Here is a 10,423-nt window from a genome sequence, read left to right as displayed (position 1 = left end):
GAGCAATAGGAAACCATTAGAGAGGTAGATTGAATACTGGTTAAGAACATGGCTTAAATCCCAACTTTTCCAAGTATGAATTCTGTAACTTTGGGCTAGTTACTTAATACCCTTGTTTTGGTTTCTTCATCTTTAAAACATGCTTAGTAATACTATTTTCTGCCCTTATGTTTGTTAAGAAGACTGAACAAAATAATCATATAAAATACATTGATGTCTGCCTGGCATGAAATAAGACATCAATCAGTGGTAGCTTTTACCATTGTCAGAGGGCTGCAAGTAAGAAATTGATATTCAAAATAAAGATTCTCTGGTTGCTGTATTGAGAATAGATGAATGAATAGAGAGCTAGTGTAGGGGCAGAGCAACCTGTTAAGTATGTACTGCAGTATTTCAGGATGGTGGCAGAAAAGAAAGAGCAAAATGAATCAAAAGGGGCTTCCCTGGTGGCGCAGTGGTTGAGAGTCCGCCTGCCGATGAGGGGACACGGGTTCATGCCCTGGTCCGGGAAGATCCCACATGCCGCAGAGCGGCTGGGCCCATGAGCCATGGCTGCTGAGCCTGCACGTCCGGAGCCTGTGCTCCGCAACGGGAGAGGTCACAACAGTGAGAGGCCCGCATACCGAAAAAAAAAAAAAAAAAGAATCAAAAGGTCCGTTTTAAACTTAATAAGTTTGAGAGGTATTGGGGGAATCATTTAATGTAAAGACATCAAATGAGCAGTTAGACATGTCTGAAATACTGGAAGAGATGTGGGCTGAGGATATACATTTAGAAGCCAATTAAAATGATCAAGTTGAGTGTATTCACCTAAAGGGAGAGTCTAGACAGGGAAAGGGGCTTGGACCTATGGTACAGGATCTATATATTTTTTTTTGCTAAATAAATTAGTCAAGACACAAATGTTTATTTAGGAGACAAAAGTTGGGATCTAGATAGGACCAAACACTGTACATCTTCCCAGATTTCATTTAATGTCTCTTTCTTTTTTTCTCACAGTCATCACCCCATCCACATTGGGACATGCCTCCATTGTTAGACCTGAGGTCCTGTCTGCTTTCCTAAGAGACCTGTGAAGGGCTAGATAACACAAACCATATGTGGGGAGGTATTGGTTTCCAATGAAGTAAACATTGACCAATGGGAACCAAGAGATAAAAAGGAGATATGTAGGTAAATTTCCTCTTTTTATCTCTCCAATGGACCAGTGCAAGGAGAAATTTCTCCTAAAAACCTCTTTAACAAGTCCCATGTGTCTAGCAAACATACATTCTGAATGACTGGCTGTTTGTACTTGTGGCTTGTGATGAATCAATGACCAGAACTGTAAACTTGTATGACAAATTACTTCAAGTTAAATTATTTTAACTTGCTTCCATTTTTTTTCTCATTCTCATTAGTTTGGGCTTAAATGTACAAAACAAAATGTTGCTTTTAAACTCGCCTTGCACTTTGAGCTCTATAGGACCTGGATTAAAACAGAACCCCTGAGAAATAAAGATGATGCAAACACCTAGCAAAGATGGATATATTAGATGGGTATTATTAATACATCCCTGCGACTGTAGTTTGCATGATTAACTTTTCATCTGTTTGGTCATTGTTCTAATCTTGTTTTCCCAGTGATCCTTCACAATTGATTTTGTTGTTGGTTTTCAAGAATATATCATAGGTAGTAGTATGTTCTTTATTTAGAGGCAAAAACGTGAAATTTTCTTTAAGTGATATTAGTAGTCATTGACTTTGAATGCCTGGTTCTAGTAATTGAATGGGGTTGCAAAATGATAACATTGTATCATTCTTTCTTTGTTTATTTGCAAGAATATTCTATAAAGTGAAATTTTACTTCATCATCAGTTGTTCACCCAGTGGTTCAGTTCATATATGAAGGGGATAGTGTTTGATTTTTACCTTTATTTACCATTTCTCAAAATAAATAGTTTTCTAACATCCTCCAAAGCTGACCAATTAATTGTTTTGTTTTTAAAATTATTATGAAATCAAGGATCTAAGCATATTTGATGTATTTTCTTCTGCTGCAGTCATTATCCTTAGTTATTCTCAGTTTATCCTATCTTTGGCCAGCGAGAATCCCTTTAAATTAGCTCTTGTGTTCTTTTGACATGCCCCTATCTTAGGCTTTTCTGGTTAGTTCTTTTAGAATTCATAGCATTTAACTTTCGCATGGACATCTTTTACTCACCTCCTCTTGTATTCTGAAATCCCTCCCAGTTTTAGCTGGCATCCTCAGATGGCCTTGTTGAGCTATCAATAAGAATATATTGTGTATTTCAAGTTTTGAGGCTTATAAGACAACCTGTGACTTTCTCCTTCATAGCCACTAACACCACACAGGTCTTGTAGCTATTGACGTTAGTTGCTACCCACTTGTATTTTAGAGTTTATGGGACTATCTTGTTACTTAGCTTTGATTTTAGAGGATGCTTGTGGGAAATTTTTTTCATAGGAAAAGATTTGAATAATTCCAAAACTATGCTGTTACTGGCATCATCTCTCAAGCATATCCTAGTGAGACACTTGTGTACCCATTCTACCAATCCTCCAAGCATGACTGAATTTTAAGATGCATATAGTTTTGTTTCCATTTGAGACCTTTGTTACATAACATTTTATATTTTTATAGGGTTTATGTAGTGGCTGGATCTCTTAACCCAGAAAAGCATGATTCAATATCTTTCTATAACTGAATGGAATTTCTATTAATAAAACTATATCTAATTTCTAAAATTTTGATAGCAGACAACTGCCTTCAAGACTTCCTTCTTTCCCCAAGTTTGTTTCTAAGTCCTTAAGAGATTGTATAGTCTCAAGGCATTAGACGTTATCTGGTCTTTGGAGACATCATCAATCGATGATGTAATCCACTGAGGCATCTTCATTCCCATAGGATCTTCTCTCAATAGGGCATGCAAGATGAGAGTGAATTGTTCCTTATTTTCAACCTCAGTGCTCTCTCAGTTTCCTTCTTGACAATTTTAGAGGGAATCCTACTACATATCTTCATGCCATACTGGGCCTTAGGGAACTGGGAACTGAGAGATTGTCTGAGGTCCTAGCTACATTCACACACCTCCCCCATCCATTTATTTTTGGAGGCTTGCTGACTTCCCAAGAGTCTTTCTGTGATTAGAGCAACAATTTCCCATTGCCTCTCAGATTCCCCCAAATTATCAGAGCATTTAAAGGGGAATGAGTGTAGGTAGGTTGAGGGAGTGATGTAAAACAGACGTGCAGGTGTAGCGCTCATGTGTTCTTAGAGACCCACATGTTTGTGTAGTCTTGTCTTCACTTGTAAATTCTTCTCTCCAAAACAAACAAACAAACAAAAAGTTTTTTCCATAAAATTTAATCATACTTATTATATATGCTTTCAAATATAATTTATGCATTAGTGTCTAGGATTTTTGAAGTTCACAAACATTTCCTTTCTTTTCTGTTTTAGCATGTTTTTCTGGCACTTATGGATGCCACAGAGACTAGTTTTTTCCATGCAGAGAAACAAGGGACACAAAGTAAGGAAGAGGAAGGTGAAACTTGGCTAATAGTTAAAGTATTACCTTTTTACACCTGAAATTTTTCGGATATACTTTCTATTGCCATTCTGTGTTATATATAATTCATACCTCAGCCTTTTAAACTATTAGAGATTGTATTTGACCATGAGTGACTGAAAACTAAAATAAGTAGTGGATTAAATAAATTAATTTTCTCATAGAAGAAGAAAACTGAGGTAGGTAGTCCAGGGTTGATAAAGCAGCTAGACTATTCTATCGGGCTCCTTCTATTTTTCTTCTCAGCCATTCTTTTTTTTTGTGGTACGCGGGCCTTTCGCTGCTGTGGCCTCTCCCGCTGCAAAGCACAGGCTCCGGACGCGCAGGCTCAGCAGCCGTGGCTCACGGGCCCAGCCGCTCTGCGGCATGTGGGACCCTCCCGGACCGGGGCACGAACCCGTGTCCCCTGCATCGGCAGGCGGACTCTCCACCACTGCGCCACCAGGGAAGCCCTCAGCCATTCTTTTTTTTTAAAAAAAATATTTATTTATTTATTTGGCTGCATCGGGTCTTAGTTGCAGCACACAGGATCTTCATTGCGGCATGTGGGATCTTTCATTGCGGTGCGCGGGCTTCTCTCTAGGTGTGGCGTGTAGGCTCTAGAGCATGTGGTCTCTGTAGTTGTGGCGTGCAGGCGGGCTTAATTGCCCCGTGGCACGTGGGATCTTAGTTCCCTGACCAGGGATCGAACCTGTGTCCCCTGTATTGGAAGGCAGACTCTTAACCACTGGACCACCAGGGAAGAGGGGAGTGTTCTTTGCAAATGATTTTTGCCACTCGGCTTTTCTCTTCATGGTGACACGATATCTGCTCCTACTCTTACATCACATCTATAATCCAGGCAAGAAGAAGGGGTGGGAGAAATGGTAAAGACAAAGGGTCAAATCAGCTGGGTCTGTTTCTTCTTCTTCTTTTTTTTTTTAATTTTAGGTCGGTTTATTTAAATATGCTATATCCTCTTTGGATATCTACCATCTCATTAATTTCCACCTAGAACAAGGAGACTTTATGCTGTATATTATTATTATCATTTAACATCTTTATTGGAGTATAATTGCTTTACAATGGTGTGTTAGTTTCTGCTTTATAACAAAGTGAATCAGCTATATGTATACATATATCCCCACATCCCCTCCCTCTTGCGCCTCCCTCCCACCCTCCCTATCCTACCCCTCTAGGTGGTCACAAAGCACTGAGCTGATCTCCCTGTGCTATGTGGCTGCTTCCTACTAGCTATCTATTTTACATTTGGTAGTGTATATATGTCAGTGCTACTCTCTCACCTCATCCCAGCTTACCCTTCCCCCTCCCCGTGTCCTCAAGTCCATTCTCTACATATGCGTTTTTATTCCTGTCCTACCCCTAGGTTCATCAGCACCATTTTTTTTTTTTTTTTAGGTTCCATATATATGTGTTAGCATATGGTATTTGTTTTTCTGTTTTTTCTAAAGAACCTTCCTTGTGAATCAACCTTGTGATTTCACTGACTGTTGTTTGGCCACTTATTTCTCATTGGTGACTCATAGCTGAAAGGCGTAAGGTTATGTTTTTTGCTTTTTTTCTCTTTGGCTGGGGATGTCTGACCATTCCAAACAAATATGGGTTTAATTAATAAGGAAGAAGGAAATACTTACTAGCCAGTTTATAGTTCTGTCATCTCATTTATTATATGAGAAAACTATCATAGAAAATTTAAGTAACTTTGGCAGACGTTCCCAATTCCAGGAAACAGTAAAGCTGGAAATTAGTTCTACTGGCTAAAAAGTTGGTTCTCATTTCTATACCAGTATAAATAGGCAGAGTTTCATTTTGATGATCTTTTTTCCTTCCTCGTTACAGTTTTGCCACCTGTCTGGAACCCAATTTCTTTAAGACTTCCCCTCCTGTTCAAGTTAGAAATAGTTTTATTTAAAAATTATCTTTTTAGTACTTAAAGTTTTAAAGTGATTTTACATATTCCAATTTGTTTCTTCTGTTAATTTATGCATTAGGAAGGTAAAAGGTGGCTATTCTCATTGTTTAGGTTAAGAAAATGGGATTATGATTTTAAATGACCTGTCCAAGGTCACACATTTGGATAATGTGGATTTAGGACTCAAACCCATACCCACATCTGGATAATGTAGATTTAGGACTCAAACCCATACCCTCTGATTCCTGTGTTAATTACTTGTGTGATATACTATGTGGTCTTGAGGCAGTCTTTTCTCCTATGGTAGTTGTACTCAAAACTTAGTGAGGAGCTCTTTATATTGTCAAAAATTATGCATACTCCATATGATAGTAGTTGTACTTTTAGTGTAAATTGATTGTTAATATTTGAAATTGAATAATTAAAAACTTCCATATCTTCTTCAATATAAATATTTAAAAATATTTTCAAGGTAGAATATACATGTACTGAATAAAAAATAATATTTAATAATTTTATAATTTTTGTGTGCCAGAGACTACTCTTTATTATTTATTAAATCTGCAGAAATTCATTTCAAAGGTTCAAATGTCTAAATTCCAAATAATGTGAGAGTTGGAGTTCAAATCTACATGATTGCAAAGCCTTTTAGCTTCATGTCCTTAACTATGTGTGAAATAACATATTTATTGAATATACATAAAGTGCTTAGCTCATAAATTTTGGAGCTCTTTATTAGCAGCATCTCTAGTAGGGAAAAAAAATTGGGTCTAAGGGGTTAGTGGATTAATGTTTTAATATTATTAATATTTTATTTTCAGGAAGTGATGCTTAACTCAACATAATGAAAGATTTACATGCCTTTCCTCAAATGATGCTTAGCATAAAGGTGTGGGCTTTATGTATCAAAAGGAATATTTTTAGGTTAGACAGATTTTTCCCAAAAAGCTTCTAAGGTCCTATATAAAAGGCAAATGATTCCGTTTTTACTAGCTTTGCCTTTAAAAGGAATGTTTTACAAGGATCTATCAGAAACCTAAGAACCCGAGAAAACAATTCCAAGGAGGAACCTGGGTTTAGAAAGGCAAACCAAGGAACTGGGATGAAGAATACACCTTGACTTGCATTATTAAGTTAGAGTAATGTACTTTCCAAGATCTGGTTGTCTTTAATTTTAGGATTAACCTATATGGTATGAGTCTTAGATAATGCGCTTGAGTTCTAAAAACACATAGGAAAATCAATGTCATTACTTTAAAGTTACACGTCATTTCCCCAAGCAGCAACTGGGGGGTTTGCAGTTGTTAATTATGTTACAATTAGAGGAAAATGTGTCTTTGTGAAGTATATCTTCACTCCCTCAAATGTTTTTCTGTTTTCTGAATCTATGGAGAGACTACTTACAATAGCTATCCTTTGTGAAACAGTGTGTAAATAATTAATTCAAAAAAGCTATATCGGTATGCCTGTATAAGCTCAGAACCTGAGAATGGAATGAGATCAGGTGAACAATACTGTTGTTATACAAGGAAATAGTGCCCATATCAGTTTACATAAAATTTGAACCTCTGTACACTTAAATTGAGCACAGTTTAACCATGAGGCATGCAAGCTGAAAAGATTATCAAGTGAACAGATCATAAGTAGAGACACAGAGAAATGAGCTCATTAAATTATACATGGATATATGTCTGCTTAGTCACCAGTATCATATCAATACTAATTCACTTCTTGATTGAAAATGTTACCTGTGTGTAAAGCCAAGACAATGAAACCATTAATGGGACAATTGATGCCAATGATATTGTAGACCTGAACTTTGTATTTATAAAGTTACATCAAAGTCTAAATAATCAGAGAGTTGAACTAAATGTAACCTTAGCAGAGGACTATAAGGAAGTGAAGCTAATCAAACATTTTTCCCCTGACCTACTTGTCCAGAAAGATCTCGGGAATATCTTCTCATATGTGTTAATAGGGAATGAAGACTAAATAGCATAGGCCTACATACGCTTGTGTGTTTAAAACACTGGCCACTCTAGTCTTTCTTTAGTTTCACGGCACCTGAAATGTGCAGTGCTTTTAAAATGTTACTGTTTCCTGGATATAAGAGTCATGTCTTGTACTCAGGCATTACTTTTTAAAAGCACCTATATCTTACACAAAACAGTCTGTTAAAAAATATATAACTAGCCAAAGTCGTGTTGAATGAACCATGTGCTTCAAGCAGACCTCTTTGGCATGGGTAGTGAACCTGCAGAGCATGAACTCTAAGAGAGAAAATTCTTTATGGCTTAAGAGTAACCACTGTGGCTTACAATCGCGCTGTCTTTAAAGTGGACAATAAGTGACTTATGTACACTCGCCCCACCTTCTACCCACTTTCCATACTTCCTTCTCAAACCACATCAGAACAAGTTTTGCTTTATTAGAAATTATTCTTAAAGGAAATGGCATGACAGTTGTCTGATTTTCCAGAGACTTAAGCCTGATTTCTTCCATATTGAACTATCATAAAAATTACCTTCTTTTGTTAGTTCAGTCTCTTCACTTATTAAAAATAAAATCCCATAACAGTTTGCTGCTCCAGGATTTTCTTTTGGAAATTAACAATCCTATAAGATAACCTTAGAAGTAAAAATATCTTATTCTCTTAATATAAAGTATATTTTCACTATCTAATCTAAAGGAAATTATAGTTATAGTCAAATATATTGCATAATAATTATATTGGTAATGCTGCTTACAGAACTGAAGAAGTTCAGGAAAATTTTCAGTGTTTGAGGACAATAAATTATATGTATGTAAAAAATAATGATTTTGGAGTAACAAATCTTGATGATCCAAGATTTGACCATTTTTATATCTCAGTGGTTCTCAAGTAGGGGTGATTTTGTCACCCTTCCCCAGGGGACATTTGGGGACATCTGGAGAAATTTCATTTGTGAGATTTGGGGGAGTGCTTCTGGTATTTGGAGAGCAGAGGTCAGGAAGGCAGTTAAACATCCTACAATGCACAGGTCAGCCTTTCCCCTGATTCAAAGAATTATCAAGGTCAGAGTGTTAATAGTGCCAAAGCTGAGAAACCCTACCATCTGATTTGCTTTTTGTATTGCAACAACATGGTCCGTAGGTTATAATATTTAGAATGTTGTACTTCTGAGGTTCTGGAGAGCAATCCTTTCTCTAAATATGACTTCTAACTTCAGAGAAATTGTTCCACAAATTAATCTTCAGTAAGAGTTTTCTTGTACATATGTGGTTAGTAATTATACGAAGGAAAGAAAGAAAAACCAGAAAGTTAAAAGTAGATGTAAACATAGGGATCAACTAGAACTAATTTCTCATTTAATATAGAACGTAATAGAGATCCATAGAGTTTACTTGACTTACTGTAGTCACACATTTAGTGTCAGGGCTGGGCGTCATAGTCTGTTGCCCTTCAGACTAAACTGAGATAAAAATTTTACCCATAATTTATAATATAAATTAATTTAATAGTATGTTCTATTGAAATAAATATATACCCAATAATCAGTTGAGAAAGGGAAGTAGAATTGGTTTCAAAATGGTTAAATTATTTCCAACATGTCTGGATGTTGATTTATATAAAAAGATGCCTTTTGAATAAGCCCACAGTTCAGAAATACCCAGTAAATATTCCCTAAAAAGGATCTGAACCTGAAATGTTAAATATCACAAGCATTGAAATGCTATTTCTATTTTAGAAAAAGCAATTATAGAAACCCATAGACGTTCTCACTCTTTTGATATCAACTTATAATTATTTAGGGTTTGATTATCTTCTGTGTGAAATGTAAAAGTCCTTGCTCTCCTGATCTGCTTTTTCTCATTTTGTTACTCTTAGCACCTGTCCTAGAGAGAGAGAAAGAGCAAGGAAAAGAGGTGAAGCTCCAGGCAGACAATGTTTTTACTTGTTAATAATAATCAGAAAGGGAGAAGAGGAAAGGTAGAAATAAGTCTTTATTATCCTCCATGCATTTGGATGTGACTCACTGCAAAAGACAGAGAAAATAGGGAACAATGCTTCACAAATCTTTTATTAAGGATAATGTTCAATTGTTAAATAAATTGGTCCATCATCTCTTTAGCTTATTAGTCATAAATAAAAACATACATTTACTGTGTTTTACAAGTTAAAATTAACTTCTGCCTTTCATCATTTATATTATTGTCACAATATCTCTGAAAGGTAATCAGACAGGTATTAATATCTCTTTTTGTACAGATAAAGAAACTGAAGTTCAGAGAGGTTATTTTTTTCAAGGTCACATGCCTGGAAAATCATCAAACGGAGAATGAGGCTAGGGTCTTATGACTCCTCAACTAAACTGGGACTCTTTATAATGTTCTAATCAATCCATTTATTTAAAAAGGGGTTTTAGGTGAGAAATGAATCAATTTATGTATTTTTTGTAGAGCAAATTTTTATAAAGAAAATTATTCTTGAAACTATAATGAAGGTATTCATATGTGCCTAACTTAATCCTTGGAGATCAGAAAGATATTTTTGGAAAGTTCAGAACTTTTTGTTTTGGCTTGTTAGTTTTATTTTGAAGTAGATTTGTAGTAAAGATTGCATAGGGGACCTTCCATAGATATTTCAACCACTTCCATTCAAACATCTTTCTCCAAATTGTAAGGTCTTAGAGAACAGAATGTGTAAACAACGTTGTATTTGCTGGAGCATTTAGCAGAGTGTGTAGCACAAAATAGATTTGCAATATATATGAAGCAAACAGATTAAAGAATGAATGAGTGAATTTATTGGGAATCTTGACAAAGTAAAAATAATTATAGACTTTGGGTAGCATACAGGAGGACTGAAGTTCTGAGTGAGGAAGAATCACTGTCTTGAGCTGTCTTTAGGACTTGGTTGATTATTGTCCTGGGGATGAGTGTAAATGCAAAATTCATT

Source organism: Delphinapterus leucas, chromosome 3, assembly GCF_059928025.1.
Source record: "Delphinapterus leucas isolate spDelLeu-1000000601 "Yukka" chromosome 3, BTC_Dleu_Yukka2, whole genome shotgun sequence".
NCBI classification, from domain to species: Eukaryota; Metazoa; Chordata; class Mammalia; order Artiodactyla; family Monodontidae; genus Delphinapterus; species Delphinapterus leucas.
Note: the sequence above shows the minus strand (reverse complement) of the source record.